Here is a 12,666-nt window from a genome sequence, read left to right on the forward strand (position 1 = left end):
AGGAAGTGGTTGACATTGCTAGAGAGATCGAGTCAATTCGTTGCCAAGAGCGAGAGGAAAGGGTGGCCAAGAGGCCTCGGGGATCTAGTAGTTTTGGGGTTCTTTTTCGGGAGGCCAGTTTCAGCACGGCAGAGGCCGTTCATTTAGACATGCTCAGCTAGACCGTTCAGGTCACCGTGGTGGGTCATCAAGCCATGGTTCTCACAGCTCACATCAGGGTCACTCGTCTCTCAGTGCCCTTCTAGCTCAGAGTTTGACTCAGGCATCGTCATTTCATGGCTCATTTATGCCTGGTTCTTCTAGTGGACATCTCGATGCTCGGCGCTCCCTTCAGTCCCCACCACCACTTGTTGCGAGGGGTTGTTTCAAGTGTGGAGATTTGGGTCATATCAAGAGGTTCTGTCTAGGGGTGTTCAAAACCGACCTGAAACCGAAAACTGATCCGAAACCGAAGCTTAATGGCTTATTGGTATCGGGTTAACGGTTTAATAGACGGGGAACAGATTGAATTTTTTTTATTAACGACTTATCGATTTGGGGGCGAATTATTCAATTTTCTTAACGGCTAATCCGTTAACCCGTTAAGAATATATATATATATATATATATATATATATATATATATATATATATATATATATAAAAAACCCTTCCACAGAGTTGCAATACTCTGTGTCTACTCTCTAACGCGTAAGACAGAAACCCTAACGCCTAAACCTAACGCCTCTCTCGTCGACCTCCAGTAGTCCAACACCAGCAGTAACCTAATGCCCCTCTCGTCGACTTCTAGCAGTCCAACACCAGCAGTAACCTAACGCCCCTCTCGTCGACTTTCAGCAGTCCAGCACCAACAGGTATCTGTGTTTTTTACCTTGCAATTCATACATTTTTGCTCGCTGTGAATAATCTTGATATACATGTTGATATTTTGGATATGGTGAATGAGAGCTACATTGGTCATACTACTCTTTCTGCTGGAACTTTTATCTCAGATGGGTTGAGCAGGATTCAACTCTTAGATTGGAATGGCCAGCTCTCAATCGCTGAAGTGGTTAATAACGAGCTCAATGTTTTGGTGTTAGACGATTACAAAAAAAAAAGCAGCAGATAAAATGGAGTAGACGAATCTTCAGGCTCATGACATCGTTAACAGAGTTATTTGTGGTACTTGTTGATAAATCTACAGTGAATCGATTTTATGCAGTGAATCACTATTTAATTAATGGAACATTCCCTAGTTATATGACTGAATTTAAGCTGCTTTTGATTGCTAATGTAATATTGCTATCACCTTGGATTTAAGTTCCATAGTGCTTCTAGGCAGAACCGGATTCAAGTACATAGATGTAGTAAACAGTGCACCCATTGTACCTTTATGGATGTGGCGTTAATTTCATATTTCAATGTAAAGGAACAAACAAAAGGGGAAAAGGAGGAAGAAAGGTTAAGATTTCTCACTGTCAAGTTGTTTCGTCTTGTAATATCGATATGAATACTATATTATATATCCCTAATACTCTTTGTTTATCATCTGTCAACCTTTATAAATCCTGATTGAATTCGTCAAGACAGAGAATGATATGAAAGCTCATAGTATTTAAGCGTCATGTTAAGCTTTGGCTAGAGCTGTGCACTCACATGTTCAACATCTCTTGGATGCTTTGCCCTGTATGGTTTGCAAAACGATTTTCGGATGCAAATCATGCTAAAATGATTTCCGGATTAATCATACAACTATTTTCATTTAACACTTATGTGCTACTGAAGCAAACCGAGATAAATTCCATGATCCCATTCTTTTTTTCAATCTCACATTACATTACATATATATAAACTTTTGCATGTTTATAAAGATTGTAAAGCCATTCAATATATTGGCAGAGCGGATGTTGTTGCCTCTCTATTTGATGAACTTCTTCCTTCTATGTTGTTTAAGAAGGTCATTCATAGAACTCTCTCGTAGCTGTTGAGCTTGTTGAGATAGAACAGAAATCTGTCAATCTGCTTTGTAATGCAGTTGTAGTCTATTGCAATGTTGAAATCATATTAGTGAGATTTAATATCTTCAGAAACTATGTGTTAATATAGGTTTTTAATCCTGATGATTTTCTTGTGTTTTTCATGTAATTGAAATAGGAGAAGAAGTAGAGATGGAAGTTGGAACTGGATAATGTGGGACGCAGGAACAGTTGCAGAAAACAAATGTGTATATTTTTAAAATGGACGGTGTTCGTTTTAATACTCTGCTTTGGGTTTGGGATGTGTTGTAGCGTACAATTTAGTGATTTACAAATGTGTTCTGCTTTTTCACTCATTGTTATGTAGGCAGACCAGCAGTTTCGATTTCTACATGTAAACTCAATGTGTAATTTTGATTTTTAAATTTGTATGCTAGACTGTTAGCAAACAATTAATGCACGCAATATAGGTTGAATTAGGCCGATAAACCGTCCGATAACCGCTCGATAAGAGGTAAACCGATACCAATCCGCCCGATATCTTATCGGGTGGCTAGCGGATTAATACATTTAAAAGCTGATAACCATTAAGCCAAACTGTTAAGTCCAATCCGCCCGATAAGCAGCCCTAGTTCTGTCCCCATCTTACGGGTGGTTCATCCTAGTAGAGGAGTCAACCTTTGGCTTCAGCACCAGTTACTTCCCTACCCGCTTAGTCAGCTCGGGGTGGAGGTCAGTCAGCTAGGGGTCGCCCTAGAGGGGGAGGTCGATCAGGTGGTGGTCAGGCCCATTTCTATGTGCTCCCAGCCAGACCAGATGCTATTGCTTCAGATGTTGTGATTACAAGTATTATCTCAGTTTTCCACAGAGACGCCTTTGTTTTATTTGATCCCGGTTCTACCTTTTCTTATGTGTCATCATATTTTGCCCATTATCTGGATATGCCCCGCGAGTCTCTTGTTTCCTCTATTCATGTATCTACTTCGGTAGGTGATACTATTGTCGTGGACCGTGTATATCAGTTGTGTGTAGTGACTATTGGGGGTTTGGATACCTGAGTGGATCTCTTGTTGCTTAGTATGGTTGACTTTGATGTGATATTGGACATGGATTGGTTATCTCCGTGTCATGCTATTCTGGACTATCATGCTAAGACAATGACATTGGCTATGCCAGGGTTGCCATGGATTGAGTGTCGAGGTTCGACCGATTATGCTCCTAGTAGGGTGATTTCATTTTTGAGAGCCCAGTGGATGGTTGAGAAGGTTTGTCTTTCATACTTAGTATTTGTGAGGGATGTCAGTGCAGAGACTCCCAACATTGATTCTGTTCCAGTTGTGAGGGATTTTCCCGTTGTGTTTCCTGTAGACCTGCCGAGTATGCCACCGGATATGGATATTGGTTTTGGTATTGACCTGGTGCCGGGCACTCAGCCTATTTCTATTCCACCATATCGTATGGCACCAGCGGAGCTGAAGGAGTTAAAGGAGCAACTTCAGGAACTCCTTGATAAGGGGTTCATTCGGCCTAGTGTGTCGCCTTGGAGTGCACCTGTTCTATTTGTGAAGAAAAAGAATGGCACGATGAGGATGTGCATTGATTACAGGTAGTTGAACAAAGTAACAATCAAGAACAAGTATCTTTTGCCTCGTATCGATGATTTATTTGACCAGCTTCAGGGAGCGAGAATATTCTCTAGATTGATCTTAGTTTAGGTTATCACTAGTTGAAGATCGGGACTCAGATATTCTTAAGATAGCCTTCAGGACCAGACATGGTCATTATGAGTTCCTTGTTATGTCTTTTGGGCTGACCAATTCCCCAATAGCGTTCATGCTTGTGATGAACAACGTATTTCGGCCTTATCTCGACTCGTTCGTGATTGTTTTCATTGATGATATTCTGGTATACTCGCGTAGTCAGGAGGAGCACGCAGAGCATTTGAGAGTTGTGTTGCAGAGATTGAGGGAGGAGAAGCTTTATGCAATGTTCTCCAAATGTGAGTTTTGGCTCAGTTTGGTGGCTTTCTTGAGGCACATGGTGTCCAGTGAGGGTATTCAGGTTGATTCGAAGAAGATAGAGGCGGTTCAGAGTTGGCCCAGACCGTCCTCAGCTATAGAGATTCGCAGTTTTCTTGGTTTGGCGGGCTATTACCGTCGGTTCGTTCAGGGATTTTCATCTATAGCATCGCCCTTGACCAAGTTGACTAAGAAGGGTGCTCCATTCATGTGGTCGGACGAGTGTGAGGCAAGCTTTCAAAAGCTCAAGACTGCTTTGACTAGAGCTCTAGTGTTAGTGTTGCCGTTAGATCCAGGTTCTTATACCATGTATTGTGATGCTTCACGAGTTGGTATTGGATGTGTGTTGATGCAGGAGGGTAGAGTGATTGCTTGTGCTTCTCGTCAGTTGAAGCCCCATGAGAAAAACTACCCCATTCATGATTTGGAGTTGGCTGCCATTGTCCACGCATTGAAAATCTGGAGATGTTATTTGTATGGTGTGTCTTGTGAGGTGTTTACTGATCATCATAGCCTCCAGCACTTGTTCAAACAGAAGGATCTCAATTTGAGGCGGCAGAGATGGTTGGAGCTGCTAAAGGATTATGATATCACTATCTTGTACTATCCGGGAAAGGCCAATGTGGTGGCTGATGCCTTGAGTAGGAAGGCGGTGAGTATGAGAAGTTTGACATATATTCCTGTTGGGGAGAGACCTCTTGCAGTTGATGTCTAGGCCTTGGCCAATCAGTTCATGAGTTTAGATATTTCAGAGCCCGGTTGGGTATTGGCTTGTGTGATTTCTCGGTCTTTCTTATTTGATCGCATCAGAGAGTGCCAATATGATGATCATCATTTGCTTGTCCTTAAGGACAGAGTTCAGTATGACGATGCCAAAGCTGTGGCTATTGGTGATTATGGGGTATTGAGGATGCAAGGCCGGATATGCGTGCCCAATGTGGATGGGCTTCGAGAATTGATCTTGGAGGAGGCCCATAGCTCGCGGTATTCCATCCATCGGGGTGCCGCGAAGATGTATCAGGATTTGAAACAACATTACTAATGGAGAAGGATGAAGAAGGATATTGTGAAATTTGTAGCTCGATGTCTCCATTGTCAGCAGGTGAAATATGAGCATCAGAGACCGGGTGGCTTGCTTCAGCAGATGGATATTCCAAAGTGGAAATGGGAGCGGATCACCATGGATTTTGTAGTTGGACTCCCGCGGACTTTGAAGAAGTTTGATGCTATTTGTATAATTGTGGATCAGCTGACCAAGTCCGTGCACTTCATTCCTGTGTGTACTACCTATTCCTCAGAGCGGTTGGCTAGGATCTATATCCGAGAGATTGTTCGTTTGCATGGCGTTCCAGTTTCCATCATTTCAGATAGAGGTACTCAGTTTACTTTACAGTTTTGGAGAGCGTGCAGAGAGAGTTGGGTATTCAGGTTGAATTGAGCACAACTTTTCACCCTCAGATGGACGGGCAGTCCGAGCACACTATTTAGATATTGGAGGACATGTTGCGTGCTTGTGTCACTGATTTTGGAGGGTCATGGGATCAGTTTCTACCGCTCGCACAATATGCTTACAACAACAGTTACCCGTCAAGTATTCAGATGGCTCCATATGAGGCTTTATATAAGAGATGGTGTAGATCTCCAATTGGATGGTTTGAGCCCAGCGAGGCTATGTTTTTGGGTACAGACTTAGTGCATGATGCTTTAGACAAGGTGAAGGTGATTTAGGAGCGGTTTCATACAGCGCAGTCGAGACAAAAGAGTTATGCTAACAGAAAGGTTCCTGATGTGTCCTACATGGTTGGGGAGAAAGTTCTACTGAAGCTTTCGTCTATGAAGGGCGTTATGGGAATTGGGAAGAAGGACAAATTGATTCTTCGGTTCATTGGGCCTTTTGAGGTGCTTTGGAGGATTGGGGAAGTGGCTTATAACCTTGCTTTGCCACCCAGCTTATCGAGTGTGCATCTGGTATTTCATGTTTCTATGCTCCGGAAGTATATTGGCAATCCGTCTCATGTTTTGGATTTCATCACGGTTCACTTAGATGATAATTTGACTTATGATGTGGAGCCAGTAGCTATTTTGGAGCGCCAGGTTCGAAAGTTGAGTTCAAAGGATATAGCTTCAATGAAAGTGCAGTGGAGAGGTTGGCCCATAGAGGAGGCTACCTATGAGACCGAACAGGAGATACAGGGCAGATATCCTCACCTATTTGAGGCTTCAGGTATGCTTCTTGACTCGTTCGAGGACGAACGTTTGTTTAAGAGGGGAAGGATGTAACGACCCGACCAGTCGTTTCATGAGTAACCGCTCTGTTTCCCCTATTTCTACTTCTTATTGTCTTGTTCAGTTGTATTATGTGATATCGGGTTGGTTGGTTCGGGTTCAGAGAGGTTTTGGAAAGGAATGAGACACTTAGTGTCTTTTGCGTAAGCTTAGGTTGGAAAAGTCAACTGGACATTGACTTATATGAAAAAGGGCTCGGATATGAATTCTGATGGTTCGGTTAGCTTCGGGAGGTAATTTGGGACTTAGGAGTGTGATCGGAATGTGTTTTGGGGGTTCAGAGTAGACTTAGGCTTGAACTGGCGAAATTGGAATTTTGGCATTTTTCGGTTGATAGGGGAGATTTTGATATAGGGGTCAGAATGGAATTCTGGAAGTTAGAGTAGGTCCGTTGTGCTATTTGTGACGTGTGTGCAAAATTTTAGGTCATTCGGAGGTGGCTTGATAGACTTTTTGATCGTTTGCGGAATTTGGAAGTTTTAGAGTTCTTAGGCTTGAATCTGTGGTTAAATTGATGTTTGATGTTGTCTTAGGTGTTTTGAAGATTGGTATAAGTTTGGAAGGTGGTATATGACTTGTTCCTACTTTTGGTTGAGGTCCCGGGGGCTTCAGGGTGATTTTGGATGGTTGACGGGAGGTTTTGAGTTGGAATTGGCAACTGAAGTGCTAAGTTCCTGTTATAACCGCACATGCGGCTTGGGGACCGCAGGTGCGATCCCACAGAAGCGGAAGTGAAGTCCCAGATGTGGCCAAGAGAGGGAAAGGCTGAGCCGCAGAAGCACAACTTTGGGCGCACCTGCGCCATTGATCGAAGCCAACCGTGTACTACTATTAAGTAGCAAGAGAGGTCGAAGTAGCTTTTACCCGAGAAGGTCGGGATCGATTTCCACAGGGAGCTAGATATTGGAGTTGAGTTTCTATCTAAATGGGAGTTGTGTAATTGTTCCTAATTGCACTTCTAACATTGTTTGTTTTAATTTTACTTCTAATTTTATACTACTAGGATGCTAAGTTAGGCTAAGTAAAGCTAAGACTAAACTATTGAAGGTTGTTCAAATAAATAAAAGACATTAGGGTAGTGACTTTCTCCTAGGTGGTTAATTGGTGGATTCTTGAGTCTAAGGCTAGATTATCACATTTGGAGAGTATGATATAACCATTGCACGATTCTACTCACTCTATACCTCTCGGTAGTTCGAGTGATTTTGCCCGAATTTACTTTCTCAAGACTAATTGGGTATGCAAATTTGTGCAAGCAATTGAGGTTCAAGTCGGGTATTACTATCTCTAGATTTAACCCTTTAATTGGGGCTACCAATATCTTGACTACACCCCAATTCCTTGTTGGACTAATTTCATAGACTAAGGCTCTCTTTCTCAAGAAGAGCCAAAGTCTACTAGGCATAAACTAGTGTTTGCAACCACTAATTCAACATTAAAACCCTAAATTAGTCCAAATATCAAACACCCATAGACAATCAAGCATCAAAACACTAGACCCATCAATTATCCACACTAGGGTTGAGCCACAACCCTAGATAATGGGTCTTGCTACTCATGATTATAGAAGAAAACAAAGAAATAGATGGAGAAAAGCCCATAATAATTAATTACTAGATAAAACTTGAAGATTCAATGTTGAAACTAAGCTAAAATTACTCAAAATGGTGAAAGAGAGGAGTTCACGAGCGCAACGCTTTCCCAAAATCTATCTGATGACCTAAAAATGGGAAAAGAAACTATTTAAACTAGGCTGAAAATTCTGGACAAAAATACCCCTGCGGGGCTAGTGCGGACCGCACAAAATCGAGTGCGGCCGCACTAAGGCTCTTGGCTTGACTAATCTGCTCTCTGAAGTTGGCCACCGCGGACCACACAATATGCACTGCGGCCGAGGTGGCTTCTACTGCGGTCCGCACAAAATGGACCGCGGACCGCATTGGGCATAATCTTCCAATTGTCACCTCTCTGAACTTTGGCTTTGCGGACCGCACGAAATCGAGTGCGGCCGCAATGAAAGCAATGCGGTCCACACAAAATCCTTTCCGGCCGCATTGCCCTGTTTGACTGAGCTTGGTCCTGGTCTTGGTACTTGTGCCTGTTTCACTCCTTTTTGAGCTGGATTTTGACAAATTGTCATCTTGTTGATCAAACCCTGCAATCAGTAGAACTTGTGAGCCTTTGCGACTATTTTATACACATTTCTAATCAAAATTTAAGCAAGAATGAGCGTAAAATGCATCATAATCCTTAGTTATCAACTCCCCCAAACTTATACTTTTGCTTGTCCTCAAGCAAACAAAATAAGACCCACCCTTTAAGAGTCAATTCAACCAACCTAAAGTGACCTTATCTAGCATCAATTGGGACTAACAATTGCCCTCAATTCAAATGAATCATTAACAACATTAACTCTTTTAAACACCATGGATTTAGTGCGACACAAGAGCATCAAGAGTTGACTCAACACATCAAAGAAACTCTTTCTATTACTTTGGTCGTTGTGGAACCCAAACTCACACATCCTCAACTCTCCCTAAGCAAACTTCACCTTTAGGATAGTGGCACTTAGAACGAGGTTAATGGAACTACACTCATCTCTCTCAAGGAAAAGTCACAAGTCCGGCTCTAAGTACCATATGCTTGCCCCTTATGTATGTCACCACTAATGAAAGTTTCATTCAACTCAAGATTATATAGGGCTTTTGTGGAGACATAGTGAAGGCTTTTGGTTCAGGGTAGGAAATGTTTGGTCTAAGTAGGTTCCATCTTCCCTTTTAGCACTTATTTTTTCTTCATTTTGGCACACATTCACTTGACTTTTTAAGTCATTTCACTTCTTTCTAAAGGGTTAAAGAGACATACTGTCACTCTTTCTTGTTCATTTCAAACCTTTTTTCCTTTATCAACTTTCCACACCTTTCATTCTTTGCTTTTATTGAATCCTTTTATTCATTTCTACATTGATCATTCTTTTTGTATTTTTGCTTTTCTTTCTTTTTCATTTCCTTTCCTTTTCTTCATTTTGTACCTTTTTACCACTTTGTTGCATTCCTCGTCTCTCACCTCAAACTTATACTTTTTCCATGTGCTAAGGAAAGATCGGGTGCCAAGAGAAGGTATCTTTAGAACGGGTAAGGCTTGTATCGTGGTTCTTGAAGGAAAAAGGTTTAAGGCTCAAAAGGGTTGACTAGAGATTTTATCATTGGTAGGCTATGGAAGTGTTCAAGATATCATTTAGATCAAGGAGAGCCTATAATCATGTCTCAAGTCAAATTCCACTTAGTATTTTGCCTAGACAAGCATTCAGAGCAGGTTCTAGACCAATGGCTTGGGACTTGGACTTGCAATGCAATTTCTCACCACACAAGCTATGAGATCGCTAAAGACACAGAGTTGGGGGCCCACAACAACTTTAGATAAGATTTGAGCACACGATGGTCCCAAAAAATCACTTGATGATTATCGGCCAACACAAGAGTCTCAAGGTCACAACTTTCACCATCCTATTCACACCAATTTGTTTTTGACCATAAGATCAAAGGCAAATGTGCTAGGCCCAAGTGAAGCTTTGCTTGAGGCACCATTACCACTAATTACTAAAAAGCAAAAAGAAAAATAAACTCAAAACCTTAAGAAGGTTGTCATGACATCCATCATCGGGAAGAGCCACCTGGTTCACACAAATTTCACCTTTGGAAAGAACTGTCACATTAAGAAAACCAAAGGCTTATTGCAAAAACTCAAAACAAGAAGCTACGAATTATAAAATAAGAAGCTAAGAAAAGGAAAAAAATGCGAAAAGTAGAATGAATATGTACAAGAGGGGATTTAATCGAATATACAATAAGGGAGATGAATATATACAATAGAAGGTAACTTTTATATACAGACCCAAGGTAAAAAGTCCGAAAAATATAGTGAAATGCTGAAATTATATACATACCAAAGATAAAAAAGAAAGAAAGAAATCATAAAATCTGTCATATATATACAGTCATCCAAATCCAAATAGGGCTACCCCCTCAAATAAAAGTTGGCATTGTCCTCAATGCCAACTAATCAAAATAAGCACAAAATAGATGAAAGAGGAAAAAGGAACTCCCTATGGGCTGTCTGTCTGCATGGGGTCCTTTGTCTGGGTCCCTGGGTCCTCTCTATACTCGGGAACCTGAGACTGGCTCCTTGTGATCTGTGGCTCTGCTGCTGGGACCTGGGCCTGGACTGGCTCCTGGGATGTATCCTGAGGCTGACTGAAGGAAGTCTCCGGTGGGTCTGCCAATTGAATGACTGCATCATCGGACTGGGGGATCATCCTCTGCCTCTTAGGAGGCCTCTCGGATTGCTCTGGCTTGGGATGGGCTGCTGGTGCTGGGTCATGGAGTAGCAAATCCAAAGGCAGGTGATCCACTTTCAACCTCTCAACCTCGACCCGCAACTCCTTCACCGACTCTTTGGAAGCCCTACTCTTACTCATCTTCTTTGCCTCCCTAGCAAGCTCCTTGAGAGCCTTTCCATGAGAATCGACATTGTCCGTAAGCTATTTTTGAGTCTCTAGGATCTTCTTCTGGTTGTCCAGAAGATCCTTGAGAATGTCCTCAATGGACTGTGGGACCTGTGGAGGAGGAGGTGCTGACTGAGCTGCCACAGTAGTAGATAATACAGACAGCTTAGAAGTAGTTGTCTGCATCCAGTTGTTGATGCTGGTGAGGGCCTGACTCAGACAGTGGGCAGTCAATGGATAGGCAGTGGTGGAAGGTATTTCTTGATTTGTGGAGGTGGATGGAACTGGAGCCATGTCCGTTGAAGTGGAAGCAGGCTATGGAGTAGTCACTACCACTACTGGCTCTTCAGACTGGCCAGTTGAAGTAGTGGATTTCCCTTTGAAGTTCTTTCCCTTAGGGTTGTCATCACCCTGTAGGCTATACCATGAGAAGGGTGCCTTTGCCTTCACCTTCACGTCAAATTTGCACTTCTCCACATTGAGGTCCTCCAAATACATCGTCAAGAAGTTGGGGAATTGGTAGGACCTGTCACCATCATTCACTACCTGTGTAATGACTCGGGATATCATATTCCGGATATTGATCGGGTACCCTGCCATGATGGATACTACCAATATCTCCTAATGAATTGGGAGTGAGTTGTCGTGGGTGGTAGGGTCTAGCCTGCTGCACACAAATGTCTCCCATCCCTTTGCCTCAAAGTTCAACGTCCTCCTCAATATCTTTACCCTCGCAGTCAACCACTCAGGGATGGTACCTGGGATTGCCAAGTACTCCGCCAACCACAGACGAGCTTCTTCACCCAACTTTATTTTGTCTATGTACAGGGACTCATCCTCCTCTGTGAAGCCTAAATAGTCATTGATGGTCTTTCCATCAAACTTCACTTTCAAATTCTACACTTTGGTGACTGTGGTAACCTTTTTGATGTGGGGCGCGTTGGTGTAGAATTCATTCACCAAGTGCTCATTGGCGTCATCCACCTACCCTATGAAGTAGTCCCATCTAGCTCTATCTTTGAATTGCCTCAGCACATTGGGGTTGTGAGGCAAAAGATCTCAGGTGATAATTTTTCTCTCAGGTATCAACCTCTTTTCAGGCCACCACTCTCAAAATTTGTGGTAGGCAATCTCACTGATGAATCAGTCCTCCCATGCCTCTAGGTTCCTAGTCTGCTCTATCCTATCAACTTGGGTCTTACCCCCTTCTGCTTCTTCCCCTTCTTCTGCTACTGCACCCCTCTGGATAATGAAGCTGTAGGAGAGGTGGAGTACTCATCCCCACTGCCGTCAGCTGAGCCCTTAGACGACTCAGAAGATATATGAACTAAGGCTTGGGAAATGGGGGATGCTGGAGGTATATCTCTCATACGGTTCCTCTCCGGCCAGTCAGGGTAGTATTCTGGCACTGAATTTGAAGATGCCTCCTGGGAGGGATCATACTCACTCTCTGATTGGTCAATAGCCCTATTTGCAACTATTATGATCTTCCTTGTGTTCTTTATGTTTTGTCAGGCTTGTGGGGCTAATTTTATCATTGCTTGCTTCCCACCCAGGGAAGACTCTCTTTTTATTGTTTGTTTACCATCTTTGCCTCTTGATCTTACCATTGTCTGCAAACAATATTCATTCATGCTTTGTTAGTATCCAGAAAAACAATGAAATTCAAAGTTGCAGAAAAAAATGTTGTAGACAGTTCAAATTTGCAGAGTGCGGACTACACAAAATGCAGTGCGGCCGCAAAGAGGCCATTACAGACCGCACAAAATCCATTGCGGTCCGTACAGAGGTGGAGTTCAGACTACCCACTCTCTAAATCTATGCACTGCGGGCCGCACAAAATGGCAATGCGGTCCGCATTAAGGCATCGCAGACCGCACAAAATCGAATGCGGCCGCGA

At 42.7% G+C, this 12,666-nt stretch overlaps 1 long non-coding RNA gene across 1 annotated transcript; it reads left to right on the forward strand.

Moving 5' to 3' along the window:
• Positions 1-649: 649 nt before the first annotated feature.
• LOC107807830 (uncharacterized) lies at positions 650-2,394 on the forward strand. The gene is made up of 2 exons (XR_001653015.2): positions 650-854; positions 2,137-2,394. It is a non-coding gene; the product is annotated as an uncharacterized LOC107807830 (long non-coding RNA).
• Positions 2,395-12,666: the final 10,272 nt, after the last annotated feature.

This window comes from Nicotiana tabacum, chromosome 11 (genome assembly GCF_000715075.1).
Source record: "Nicotiana tabacum cultivar K326 chromosome 11, ASM71507v2, whole genome shotgun sequence".
In the NCBI taxonomy this organism is placed as follows: domain Eukaryota; kingdom Viridiplantae; phylum Streptophyta; class Magnoliopsida; order Solanales; family Solanaceae; genus Nicotiana; species Nicotiana tabacum.